This window comes from Channa argus, chromosome 4 (assembly GCF_033026475.1).
Source record: "Channa argus isolate prfri chromosome 4, Channa argus male v1.0, whole genome shotgun sequence".
In the NCBI taxonomy this organism is placed as follows: domain Eukaryota; kingdom Metazoa; phylum Chordata; class Actinopteri; order Anabantiformes; family Channidae; genus Channa; species Channa argus.
In genome coordinates, this window is record NC_090200.1 from 28798827 (window position 1) to 28812500 (window position 13674).

Here is a 13674-nt window from a genome sequence, read left to right on the forward strand (position 1 = left end):
GAGTTCAAATGCTCTCCTCAAGTTCATTGAGATGCATACAAGAAAAGAGATGGTAACACTTTCAATGTAGTGAGGTTGCCAAAACACAAATTGGCTAATCTAAAGGTGAGTAAATTCTGTAAATTCATATTTTGCCTTCACTAGCCTTGGTCTAGGGGAATGATTCTCGCTTAGGGTGTGAGAAGTCTCCGGACGAGCCCTGAATGCTAAATTCAATGTCTATGAGAAGAGAAGATGTAACGCTTTGAAAGTTGTTACTAGAACGAGACAAGATTCCACTCACTCGTGTTTTGCTGATCTGGAAACCACAACCTTTCTCTGTCAATGGAGTATGTCCTCACATTAATGTTTTTGTCGGAAATTTACACAACATGAATTTCTCAGTTTGAGAATGACTGAAGTTCTTGTTCTTCATTTGGATAGTAGGGCTGAACTCATTACAAGCCCACTGGACGCGAGGCTCGTTGGTCTAGGGGTATGATTCTAGCTTTGGGTGCGAGAGGTCCCGGGTTTAAATCCCGGACGAGCCGTTGACTGCGACATCTATTCCACAGACCTTTTTTAGGAAGACTTTCACCTACGAAAGTCGACAAGTATAAAAACAGCCTTACCATAGCAAGCTTTATGAGGAATTGTGGGTTTGAGCACCACAAAATTAGACAGAGTAACTGCCTTTTTTCCATTCCAAGCATGGATGTGTTGCCGATCTGATACCTATGACTTTTAAAGGTCAATGCAGTATACTAAAATGCCATTGTAGAATACACTGAGGTGCAAACATTTAGCGAGAAGGTGTCACTTTCAATGAAGCAAACTATTTGCAGCAAAAGTGCTGACTGTATCATATTTTGCCTTCACTAGCTTCTTTCCATTGGCTTCTCAACAAATCTAGAACAGAATGTAAAACCCTGCTTCTTACATATAAAGCTCTAAAGGGTCAAGCTCCATCATATCTAAAAGACCTCATGGTACCATATCATCCCAATAGGCCACTTCAGTCTCAGAATGCAAGCCTACTGTTGGTCGAAGAAGGAGAGGAGGAAGGTTTGTTTGTAGACAGAGAGAGAAGAGGAAAGCTAAGAACGTAGGACTGACAGTAGACGTGACGTGAAGAGGCGAGTGCAATCAGGTTGGAACGGGTGGAGACAAGTGTCAGGTGTGTTTTGCTCGTTGGTCTAGGGGTATGATTCTTGCTTAGGGTGCGAGAGGTCCCGGGTTCAAATCCCGGACGAGCCCTTGACTGCGACATCTATTCCACAGATCTATTCTCAGGAAAACTTTCACCTATGAAAGTCGATAAGTATGAAAACAGCCTTACCATAGCAAGCTTTATGAGGAATTGTGGGTTTGAGCACCACAAACTTTGACAGAGTAATTGCATTTTTTCCTTATGCAAACACAGGAAACTTTAGTTAGTACACGACACAAGATGCCAAGTATTGATGTTTTGCCGATTTGTTTGCTTTCAAAAGTCAAGAGCTGACTATCATATTTTGCCTTCACTAGCCTTGGTCTAGGGGAATGATTCTCGCTTAGGGTGTGAGAGGTCTCCGGACGAGCCCTGAATGCTAAATTCAATGTCTATGAGAAGAGAGGATGTAACGCTTTCCACGTGTAACCACATGACCAGATGCAAGTTTTGCTGTGAAAGTTGTTACTAGACGAGACAAGATTCCACTCACTCGTGTTTTGCTCATCTGGAAACCACAACCTTTCTCTGTCAATGGAGTATGTCCTCACATTAATGTTTTTGTCGGAAATTTACACAACATGAATTTCTCAATTTGAGAATGACTGAAGTTCTTGTTCTTCATTTGGATAGTAGGGCTGAACTCATTAAAAACCCACCAGACGCGAGGCTCGTTGGTCTAGGGGTATGATTCTCGCTTTGGGTGCGAGAGGTCCTGGGTTCACATCCCGGACGAGCCCTTGACTGCGACATCTATTCTCAGACCCTTTTTTAGGAAGACTTTCACCTACGAAAGTCGACAAGTAAAAAAACAGCCTTACTATACCAAGCTTTATGAGGAATTGTGGGTTTGAGCACCAGAAGGAAGGATGCTGAGGTTGGAGCTGCCAGGCAAGAGGTCTAGAGGAAGAACAAAGAGGAGATTTTTAGATATACTCTCTCAAAAAAGAGTTCAAATGCTCTCCTCAAGTTCATTGAGATGCATACAAGAAAAGAGATGGTAAAACTTTCAATGTAGTGAGGTTGCCAATACACAAATTGGCCAATCTAAAGGTGAGTAAATTCTGTCTACAAATGGGGTATTAGTTCACAAACTCTGCAATTCGGTCGTCTTTATATGGCTCGTTGGTCTAGGGGTATGATTCTTGCTTTGGGTGTGAGAGGTCCCGGGTTCAAATCCCGGACGAGCCCTTGACTGCGACATCTATTCCACAGATCTGTTCTCAGGAAAACTTTCACCTATGAAAGTCGACAAGTATGAAAACAGCCTTACCATAGCAAGCTTTATGAGGAATTGTGGGTTTGAGCACCACAAAATTTGACAGAGTAATTGCATTTTTTCCATTCCAAGCATGGATGTGTTGCCGATCTGATACCTATGACTTTTAAAGGTCAATGCAGTATACTAAAATGCCATTGTAGAATACACTGAGGTGCAAACATTTAAAGGTGAGTAAATTCTGTAAATTCATATTTTGACAGTAGACGTGACGTGAAGAGGCGAGTGCAAGCAGGTTGGAACGGGTGGAGAAAAGTGTCAGGTGTGTTTTGCGATAAAAGAGTATCAGCGAGAATGAAAGCAAAGGTGTTCAAGACGGTGGTGAGACCAGCGATGTTTTTCGGCTTAGAGACAGTGGCACTGTAGAAAAGACAGGAGGCAGAGCTGGAGGTAGCAGAGCTTAAGATGTTGAGGTTCTCATTGGGAGTGACGAGGATGGATAGGATCAGGCATGAGTACATCAGAGGGACAGCTCATGTTAGATGTTTTGGAGATAAAGTCAGAGAGGCCAGATTGAGGTGGTTTGGACATGTTCAGAGGAGAGATTGTCAATATGTCGGTAGAAGGATGCTGAGGTTGGAGCTGCCAGGCAAGAGGTCTAGAGGAAGACCAAAGAGGAGATTTTTGGATATACTCTCTCAAAAGAGAGTTCAAATGCTCTCCTCACGTTCATTGACATGCATACAAGAAAAGAGATGGTAACACTTTCAATGTAGTGAGGTTGCCAATACACAAATTGGCCAATCTAAAGGTGAGTAAATTCTGTAAATTCATATTTTGCCTTCACTAGCCTTGGTCTAGGGGTATGATTCTCGCTTTGGGTGCGAGAGGTCCCGGGTTCAAATCCCGGACAAGCCCTTGACTGCGACATTTTTTCCACAGATCTATTCTTAGGAAAACTTTCACCTATGAAAGTCGACAAGTATGAAAACAGCCTTACCATAGCAAGCTTTATGAGGAATTGTGGGTTTGAGAACCACAAAATTTGACAGAGTAATTGCATTTTTTCCATTCCAAGCATGGATGTGTTGCCGATCTGATACCTATGACTTTTAAAGGTCAATGCAGTATACTAAAATGCCATTGTAGAATACACTGAGGTGCAAACATTTAGCGAGAAGGTGTCACTTTCAATGAAGGAAACTATTTGCAGCAAAAGTGCGGACTGTATCATATTTTGCCTTCACTAGCTTCTTTCCATTGTTTTCTCAACAAATCTCGAACAGAATGTAAAACCCTGCTTCTTACATATAAAGCTCTAAAGGGTCAAGCTCCATCATATCTAAAAGACCTCATGGTACCATATCATCCCAATAGGCCACTTCAGTCTCAGAATGCAAGCCTACTGTTGGTCGAAGAAGGAGAGGAGGAAGGTTTGTTTGTAGACAGAGAGAGAAGAGGAAAGCTAAGAACGTAGGACTGACAGTAGACGTGACGTGAAGAGGCGAGTGCAAGCAGGTTGGAACGGGTGGAGAAAAGTGTCAGGTGTGTTTTGCGATAAAAGAGTATCAGCGAGAATGAAAGCAAAGGTGTTCAAGACAGTGGTGAGACCAGCGATGTTTTTCGGCTTAGAGACAGTGGCACTGTAGAAAAGACAGGAGGCAGAGCTTGAGGTAGCACAAATTGGCCAAACTAAAGGTGAGTAAATTCTGTCTTCAAATGGGATATTAGTTTACAAACTCTGCAATTCGCTTTTCTTTATGTGGCTCGTTGGTCTAGGGGTATGATTCTCGCTTAGGGTGCGAGAGGTCCCAGGTTCAAATCCTGGACGAGCCCTTGACTGCGACATCTATTCCACAGATCTGTTCTCAGGAAAACTTTCACCTATGAAAGTTGACAAGTATGAAAACAGCTTTACCATAGCAAGCTTTATGAGGAATTGTGGGTTTGAGCACCACGAAATTTGACAGAGTAATTGCATGTTTTCCATTCCAAGCATGGATGTGTTGCCGATGTGATACCTATGACTTTTAAAGGTCAATGCATTATACTAAAATGCCATTGTAGAATACACTGAGGTGCAAAAATTTAGCGAGAAGGTGTCAATTTCAATGAAGCAAACTATTTGCAGCAAAAGTGCTGACTGTATCATATTTTGCCTTCACTAGCTTCTTGCCATTGGCTTCTGTCGAAAAGACAGGAGGCAGAGCTGGAGGTAGCAGAGCTTAAGATGTTGAGGTTCTCATTGGGAGTGACGAGGATGGATAGGATCAGGCATGAGTACATCAGAGGGACAGCTCATGTTAGATGTTTTGGAGATAAAGTCAGAGAGGCTAGATTGAAGTGGTTTGGACTTATTCAGAGGAGAGATGGTGAAAACAGTATATCGGATAAATGATGCTGAGGTTGGAGCTGCCAGGCAAGAGGTCTAGAGGAAGACCAAAAAGGAGATTTTTAGATATACTCTCTCAAAAGAGAGTTCAAATGCTCTCCACAAGTTCATTGAGATGCATACAAGAAAAGAGATGGTAACACTTTCAATGTAGTGAGGTGAGTGCAAGCAGGTTGGAACGGGTGGAGAAAAGGCTCGTTGGTCTAGGGGTATGATTCTCGCTTTGGGTGCGAGAGGTCCCGGGTTCAAATCCCGGACGAGCCCTTGACTGCTACATCTATTCTCAGACCCTTTTTAGGAAGACTTTCACCTACGAAAGTCGACAAGTATAAAAACAGCCTTACTATACCAAGCTTTATGAGGAATTGTGGGTTTGAGCACCACGAAATTTGACAGAGTAATTGCATGTTTTCCATTCCAAGCATGGATGTGTTGCCGATGTGATACCTATGACTTTTAAAGGTCAATGCATTATACTAAAATGCCATTGTAGAATACACTGAGGTGCAAAAATTTAGCGAGAAGGTGTCAATTTCAATGAAGCAAACTATTTGCAGCAAAAGTGCTGACTGTATCATATTTTGCCTTCACTAGCTTCTTGCCATTGGCTTCTGTCGAAAAGACAGGAGGCAGAGCTGGAGGTAGCAGAGCTTAAGATGTTGAGGTTCTCATTGGGAGTGACGAGGATGGATAGGATCAGGCATGAGTACATCAGAGGGACAGCTCATGTTAGATGTTTTGGAGATAAAGTCAGAGAGGCTAGATTGAAGTGGTTTGGACTTATTCAGAGGAGAGATGGTGAAAACAGTATATCGGATAAAAGATGCTGAGGTTGGAGCTGCCAGGCAAGAGGTCTAGAGGAAGACCAAAAAGGAGATTTTTAGATATACTCTCTCAAAAGAGAGTTCAAATGCTCTCCACAAGTTCATTGAGATGCATACAAGAAAAGAGATGGTAACACTTTCAATGTAGTGAGGTGAGTGCAAGCAGGTTGGAACGGGTGGAGAAAAGGCTCGTTGGTCTAGGGGTATGATTCTCGCTTTGGGTGCGAGAGGTCCCGGGTTCAAATCCCGGACGAGCCCTTGACTGCTACATCTATTCTCAGACCCTTTTTAGGAAGACTTTCACCTACGAAAGTCGACAAGTATAAAAACAGCCTTACTATACCAAGCTTTATGAGGAATTGTGGGTTTGAGCACCAGAAGGAAGGATGCTGAGGTTGGAGCTGCCAGGCAAGAGGTCTAGAGGAAGAACAAAGAGCAGATTTTTAGATATACTCTCTCAAAAGAGAGTTCAAATGCTCTCCTCAAGTTCATTGAGATGCATACAAGAAAAGAGATGGTAACACTTTCAATGTAGTGAGGTTGCCAATACACAAATTGGCCAATCTAAAGGTGAGTAAATTCTGTCTACAAATGGGGTATTAGATCACAAACTCTGCAAATCTCTCGTCTTTATATGGATCGTTGGTCTAGGGGTATGATTCTCGCTTAGGGTGTGAGAAGTCTCCGGACGAGCCCTGAATGCTAAATTCAATGTCTATGAGAAAAGAAGATGTAACGCTTTCCACGTGTAACCACAAGACCAGATGCAAGTGTTGCTGTGAAAGTTGTTACTAGAACGAGACAAGATTCCACTCACTCGTGTTTTGCTGATCTGGAAACCACAACCTTTCTCTGTCAATGGAGTATGTCCTCACATTAATGTTTTTGTCGGAAATTTACACAACATGAATTTCTCAGTTTGAGAATGACTGAAGTTCTTGTTCTTCATTTGGATAGTAGGGCTGAACTCATTACAAGCCCACTGGACGCGAGGCTCGTTGGTCTAGGGGTATGATTCTCGCTTTGGTTGCGAGAGGTCCAGGGATCAAATCCCGGACGAGCCCTTGACTGCGACATCTATTCCACACACCGTTTTTAGGAAGACTTTCACCTACGAAAGTCGACAAGTATAAAAACAGCCTTACAATACCAAGCTTTATGAGGAATTGTGGGTTTGAGCACCACGAAATTTGACAGAGTAATTGCATGTTTTCCATTCCAAGCATGGATGTGTTGCCGATCTGATACCTATGCCTTTTAAAGGTCAATGCAGTATACTAAAATGCCATTGTAGAATACACTGAGGTGCAAAAATTTAGCGAGAAGGTGTCACTTTCAATGAAGCAAACTATTTGCAGCAAAAGTGCTGACTGTATCATATTTTGCCTTCACTAGCTTCTTGCCATTGGCTTCTGTAGAAAAGACAGGAGGCAGAGCTGGAGGTAGCAGAGCTTAAGATGTTGAGGTTCTCATTGGGAGTGACGAGGATGGATAGGATCAGGCATGAGTACATCAGAGGGACAGCTTATGTTAGATGTTTTGGAGATAAAGTCAGAGAGGCTAGATTGAAGTGGTTTGGACTTATTCAGAGGAGAGATGGTGAAAACAGTATATCGGATAAAGGATGCTGAGGTTGGAGCTGCCAGGCAAGAGGCCTAGAGGAAGACCAAAGAGGAGATTTTTGGATATACTCTCTCAAAAGAGAGTTCAAATGCTCTCCTCAAGTTCATTGAGATGCATACAAGAAAAGAGATGGTAACACTTTCAATGTAGTGAGGTTGCCAATACACAAATTGCGAGAGGTCCCGGGTTCAAATCCCGGACGAGCCCTTGACTGCGACATCTATTCCACAGACCCTTTTTAGGAAGACTTTCACCTACGAAAGTCGACAAGTATAAAAACAGCCTTACTATACCAAGCTTTACGAGGAATTGTGGGTTTGAGCACCATGAAATTTGACAGAGTAATTGGATGTTTTCCATTCCAAGCATGGATGTGTTGCCGATCTGATACCTATGACTTTTAAAGGTCAATGCAGTATACTAAAATGCCATTGTAGAATACACTGAGGTGCAAACATTTAGCGAGAAGGTGTCACTTTCAATGAAGCAAACTATTTGCAGCAAAAGTGCGGACTGTTACATATTTTGCCTTCACTAGCTTCTTTCCATTGGCTTCTCAACAAATCTAGAACAGAATGTAAAACCCTGCTTCTTACATATAAAGCTCTAAAGGGTCAAGCTCCATCATATCTAAAAGACCTCATGGTACCATATCATCACAATAGGCCACTTCAGTCTCAGAATGCAAGCCTACTGTTGGTCGAAGAAGGAGAGGAGGAAGGTTTGTTTGTAGACAGAGAGAGAAGAGGAAAGCTAAGAACGTAGGACTGACAGTAGACGTGACGTGAAGAGGCGAGTGCAAGCAGGTTGGAACGGGTGGAGAAAAGTGTCAGGTGTGTTTTGCGATAAAAGAGTATCAGCGAGAATGAAAGCAAAGGTGTTCAAGACAGTGGTGAGACCAGCGATGTTTTTCGGCTTAGAGACTCTTTATATGGCTCGTTGGTCTAGGGGTATGATTCTCGCTTTGGGTGTGAGACGTCCCGGGATCAAATCCCGGACGAGCCCTTGACTGCGACATCTATTCCACAGATCTGTTCTCAGGAAAACTTTCACCTATGAAAGTCGACAAGTATGAAAACAGCCTTACCATAGCAAGCTTTATGAGGAATTGTGGGTTTGAGCACCACAAACTTTGTCAGAGTAATTACATTTTTTCCTTGTGCAAACACAGGAAACTTTAGTTAGTACACGACACAAGATGCCAAGTAATGATGTTATTAATGATGTTATTGATGTTTTGCCGATTTGGAAAACCCGACTTTCAAAAGTCAAGAGCTGACTGTATCATATTTTGCCTTCACTAGCCTTGGTCTAGGGGAATGATTTTCGCTTAGGGTGTGAGAGGTCTCCGGACGAGCCCTGAATGCTAAATTCAATGTCTATGAGAAGAGAGGATGTAACGCTTTCCACGTGTAACCACAAGACCAGATGCAAGTTTTGCTGTGAAAGTTGTTACTAGACGAGACAAGATTCCACTCACTCGTGTTTTGCTGAACCGGCTGAACTCAATACAAAACCACCGGACACGAGGCTCGTTGGTCTAGGGGTATGATTCTCGCTTTGGGTGCGAGAGGTCCTGGGTTCAAATTCCGGACGAGCGCTTGACTGCGACATCTATTCCACAAACCCTTTTTAGGAAGACTTTCACCTACGAAAGTCGACAAGTAGAAAAACAGCCTTACTATACCAAGCTTTATGAGGAATTGTGGGTTTGAGCACCACGAAATTTGACAGAGTAATTGCATGTTTTCCATTCCAAGCATGGATGTGTTGCCGATCTGATACCTATGACTTTTAAAGGTCAATGCAGTATACTAAAATGCCATTGAAGAATACACTGAGGTGCAAACATTTAGCGAGAAGGTGTCACTTTCAATAAAGCAAACTATTTGCAGCAAAAGTGCTGACTGTATCATATTTTGCCTTCACTAGCTTCTTGCCAATGGCTTCTCAACAAATCTAGAACAGAATGCAAAACCCTGCTTCTTACATATAAAGCTCTAAAGGGTCAAGCTCCATCATATCTAAAAGACCTCATGGTACCATATCATCCCAATAGGCCACTTCAGTCTCAGAATGCAAGCCTACTGTTGGTCGAAGAAGGAGAGGAGGAAGGTTTGTTTGTAGACAGAGAGAGAAGAGGAAAGCTAAGAACGTAGGACTGACAGTAGACGTGACGTGAATGGATGGGATCAGGCATGAGTACATCAGAGGGACAGCTCATGTTAGATGTTTTGGAGATAAAGTCAGAGAGGCCAGATTGAGGTGGTTTGGACATGTTCAGAGGAGAGACTGTCAATATGTCGGTAGAAGGATGCTGAGGTTGGAGCTGCCAGGCAAGAGGTCTAGAGGAAGACCAAAGAGGAGATTTTTGGATATACTCTCTCAAAAGAGAGTTCAAATGCTCTCCTCAAGTTCATTGAGATGCATACAAGAAAAGAGATGGTAAAACTTTCAATGTAGTGAGGTTGCCAAAACACAAATTGGCCAATCTAACGGTGAGTAAATTCTGTAAATTCCTATTTTGCCTTCACTAGCCTTGGTCTAGGGGAATGATTCTCGCTTAGGGTGTGAGAAGTCTCCGGACGAGCCCTGAATGCTAAATTCAATGTCTATGAGAAGAGAAGATGTAACGCTTTCCACGTGTAACCACAAGACCAGATGCAAGTTTTGCTGTGAAAGTTGTTACTAGAACGAGACAAGATTCCACTCACTCGTGTTTTGCTGATCTGGAAACCACAACCTTTCTCTGTCAATGGAGTATGTCCTCACATTAATGTTTTTGTCGGAAATTTACACAACATGAATTTCTCAGTTTGAGAATAACTGAACTTCTTGTTCTTCATTTGGATAGTAGGGCTGAACTCATTACAAGCCCACTGGACGCGAGGCTCGTTGGTCTAGGGGTATGATTCTCGCTTTGGGTGCGAGAGGTCCCGGGTTCAAATCTCGGACGAGCCCTTGACTGCGACATCTATTCCACAGACCTTTTTTAGGAAGACTTTCACCTACGAAAGTCGACAAGTATAAAAATAGCCTTACTATACCAAGCTTTATGAGGAATTGTGGGTTTGAGCACCACAAAATTTGACAGAGTAATTGCATTTTTTCCATTCCAAGCATGGATGTGTTGCCGATCTGATACCTATGACTTTTAAAGGTCAATGCAGTATACTAAAATGCCATTGTAGAATACACTGAGGTGCAAACATTTAAAGGTGAGTAAATTCTGTAAATTCATATTTTGACAGTAGACGTGACGTGAAGAGGCGAGTGCAAGCAGGTTGGAACGGGTGGAGAAAAGTGTCAGGTGTGTTTTGCTATAAAAGAGTATCAGCGAGAATGAAAGCAAAGGTGTTCAAGACGGTGGTGAGACCAGCGATGTTTTTCGGCTTAGAGACAGTGGCACTGTAGAAAAGACAGGAGGCAGAGCTGGAGGTAGCAGAGCTTAAGATGTTGAGGTTCTCATTGGGAGTGACGAGGATGGATAGGATCAGGCATGAGTACATCAGAGGGACAGCTCATGTTAGATGTTTTGGAGATAAAGTCAGAGAGGCCAGATTGAGGTGGTTTGGACATGTTCAGAGGAGAGATTGTCAATATGTCGGTAGAAGGATGCTGAGGTTGGAGCTGCCAGGCAAGAGGTCTAGAGGAAGACCAAAGAGGAGATTTTTGGATATACTCTCTCAAAAGAGAGTTCAAATGCTCTCCTCAAGTTCATTGACATGCATACAAGAAAAGAGATGGTAACACTTTCAATGTAGTGAGGTTGCCAATACACAAATTGGCCAATCTAAAGGTGAGTAAATTCTGTAAATTCATATTTTGCCTTCACTAGCCTTGGTCTAGGGGTATGATTCTCGCTTTGGGTGCGAGAGGTCCCGGGTTCAAATCCCGGACAAGCCCTTGACTGCGACATTTTTTCCACAGATCTATTCTTAGGAAAACTTTCACCTATGAAAGTCGACAAGTATGAAAACAGCCTTACCATAGCAAGCTTTATGAGGAATTGTGGGTTTGAGAACCACAAAATTTGACAGAGTAATTGCATTTTTTCCATTCCAAGCATGGATGTGTTGCCGATCTGATACCTATGACTTTTAAAGGTCAATGCAGTATAAACTCTGCAATTCGCTTTTCTTTATGTGGCTCGTTGGTCTAGGGGTATGATTCTCGCTTAGGGTGCGAGAGGTCCCAGGTTCAAATCCTGGACGAGCCCTTGACTGCGACATCTATTCCACAGATCTGTTCTCAGGAAAACTTTCACCTATGAAAGTTGACAAGTATGAAAACAGCCTTACCATAGCAAGCTTTATGAGGAATTGTGGGTTTGAGCACCACGAAATTTGACAGAGTAATTGCATGTTTTCCATTCCAAGCATGGATGTGTTGCCGATGTGATACCTATGACTTTTAAAGGTCAATGCATTATACTAAAATGCCATTGTAGAATACACTGAGGTGCAAAAATTTAGCGAGAAGGTGTCAATTTCAATGAAGCAAACTATTTGCAGCAAAAGTGCTGACTGTATCATATTTTGCCTTCACTAGCTTCTTGCCATTGGCTTCTGTCGAAAAGACAGGAGGCAGAGCTGGAGGTAGCAGAGCTTAAGATGTTGAGGTTCTCATTGGGAGTGACGAGGATGGATAGGATCAGGCATGAGTACATCAGAGGGACAGCTCATGTTAGATGTTTTGGAGATAAAGTAAAGGCTAGATTGAAGTGGTTTGGACTTATTCAGAGGAGAGATGGTGAAAACAGTATATCGGATAAAAGATGCTGAGGTTGGAGCTGCCAGGCAAGAGGTCTAGAGGAAGACCAAAAAGGAGATTTTTAGATATACTCTCTCAAAAGAGAGTTCAAATGCTCTCCACAAGTTCATTGAGATGCATACAAGAAAAGAGATGGTAACACTTTCAATGTAGTGAGGTTGCCAATACACAAATTGGCCAATCTAAAGGTGAGTAAATTCTGTCTACAAATGGGGTATTAGATCACAAACTCTGCAAATCTCTCGTCTTTATATGGATCGTTGGTCTAGGGGTATGATTCTCGCTTAGGGTGTGAGAAGTCTCCGGACGAGCCCTGAATGCTAAATTCAATGTCTATGAGAAAAGAAGATGTAACGCTTTCCACGTGTAACCACAAGACCAGATGCAAGTGTTGCTGTGAAAGTTGTTACTAGAACGAGACAAGATTCCACTCACTCGTGTTTTGCTGATCTGGAAACCACAACCTTTCTCTGTCAATGGAGTATGTCCTCACATTAATGTTTTTGTCGGAAATTTACACAACATGAATTTCTCAGTTTGAGAATGACTGAAGTTCTTGTTCTTCATTTGGATAGTAGGGCTGAACTCATTACAAGCCCACTGGACGCGAGGCTCGTTGGTCTAGGGGTATGATTCTCGCTTTGGTTGCGAGAGGTCCAGGGATCAAATCCCGGACGAGCCCTTGACTGCGACATCTATTCCACACACCGTTTTTAGGAAGACTTTCACCTACGAAAGTCGACAAGTATAAAAACAGCCTTACAATACCAAGCTTTACGAGGAATTGTGGGTTTGAGCACCACGAAATTTGACAGAGTAATTGCATGTTTTCCATTCCAAGCATGGATGTGTTGCCGATCTGATACCTATGACTTTTAAAGGTCAATGCAGTATACTAAAATGCCATTGTAGAATACACTGAGGTGCAAAAATTTAGCGAGAAGGTGTCACTTTCAATGAAGCAAACTATTTGCAGCAAAAGTGCTGACTGTATCATATTTTGCCTTCACTAGCTTCTTGCCATTGGCTTCTGTAGAAAAGACAGGAGGCAGAGCTGGAGGTAGCAGAGCTTAAGATGTTGAGGTTCTCATTGGGAGTGACGAGGATGGATAGGATCAGGCATGAGTACATCAGAGGGACAGCTTATGTTAGATGTTTTGGAGATAAAGTCAGAGAGGCTAGATTGAAGTGGTTTGGACTTATTCAGAGGAGAGATGGTGAAAACAGTATATCGGATAAAGGATGCTGAGGTTGGAGCTGCCAGGCAAGAGGTCTAGAGGAAGACCAAAGAGGAGATTTTTGGATATACTCTCTCAAAAGAGAGTTCAAATGCTCTCCTCAAGTTCATTGAGATGCATACAAGAAAAGAGATGGTAACACTTTCAATGTAGTGAGGTTGCCAATACACAAATTGCGAGAGGTCCCGGGTTCAAATCCCGGACGAGCCCTTGACTGCGACATCTATTCCACAGACCCTTTTTAGGAAGACTTTCACCTACGAAAGTCGACAAATATAAAAACAGCCTTACTATACCAAGCTTTACGAGGAATTGTGGGTTTGAGCACCATGAAATTTGACAGAGTAATTGCATGTTTTCCATTCCAAGCATGGATGTGTTGCCGATCTGATACCTATGACTTTTAAAGGTCAATG

General features: G+C 42.6%; 10 non-coding genes across 10 annotated transcripts; all 10 read left to right on the forward strand.

Moving 5' to 3' along the window:
• Positions 1 to 458: 458 nt before the first annotated feature.
• trnap-ugg (transfer RNA proline (anticodon UGG)) lies at positions 459 to 530 on the forward strand. Its single transcript has one exon. It is a non-coding gene; the product is annotated as a tRNA-Pro (tRNA).
• Positions 531 to 1164: 634 nt separating this feature from the next.
• trnap-agg (transfer RNA proline (anticodon AGG)) lies at positions 1165 to 1236 on the forward strand. Its single transcript has one exon. It is a non-coding gene; the product is annotated as a tRNA-Pro (tRNA).
• Positions 1237 to 1857: 621 nt separating this feature from the next.
• On the forward strand, positions 1858 to 1929 carry trnap-ugg (transfer RNA proline (anticodon UGG)). Its single transcript has one exon. It is a non-coding gene; the product is annotated as a tRNA-Pro (tRNA).
• A 379-nt stretch (positions 1930 to 2308) lies between these two features.
• On the forward strand, positions 2309 to 2380 carry trnap-ugg (transfer RNA proline (anticodon UGG)). Its single transcript has one exon. It is a non-coding gene; the product is annotated as a tRNA-Pro (tRNA).
• Positions 2381 to 4172: 1792 nt separating this feature from the next.
• trnap-agg (transfer RNA proline (anticodon AGG)) lies at positions 4173 to 4244 on the forward strand. Its single transcript has one exon. It is a non-coding gene; the product is annotated as a tRNA-Pro (tRNA).
• A 748-nt stretch (positions 4245 to 4992) lies between these two features.
• Positions 4993 to 5064, forward strand: trnap-ugg (transfer RNA proline (anticodon UGG)). Its single transcript has one exon. It is a non-coding gene; the product is annotated as a tRNA-Pro (tRNA).
• Positions 5065 to 5810: 746 nt separating this feature from the next.
• On the forward strand, positions 5811 to 5882 carry trnap-ugg (transfer RNA proline (anticodon UGG)). Its single transcript has one exon. It is a non-coding gene; the product is annotated as a tRNA-Pro (tRNA).
• A 2298-nt stretch (positions 5883 to 8180) lies between these two features.
• Positions 8181 to 8252, forward strand: trnap-ugg (transfer RNA proline (anticodon UGG)). The gene has a single exon. It is a non-coding gene; the product is annotated as a tRNA-Pro (tRNA).
• A 1884-nt stretch (positions 8253 to 10136) lies between these two features.
• Positions 10137 to 10208, forward strand: trnap-ugg (transfer RNA proline (anticodon UGG)). Its single transcript has one exon. It is a non-coding gene; the product is annotated as a tRNA-Pro (tRNA).
• A 1186-nt stretch (positions 10209 to 11394) lies between these two features.
• trnap-agg (transfer RNA proline (anticodon AGG)) lies at positions 11395 to 11466 on the forward strand. Its single transcript has one exon. It is a non-coding gene; the product is annotated as a tRNA-Pro (tRNA).
• The last annotated feature ends 2208 nt before the right edge of the window (positions 11467 to 13674 follow it).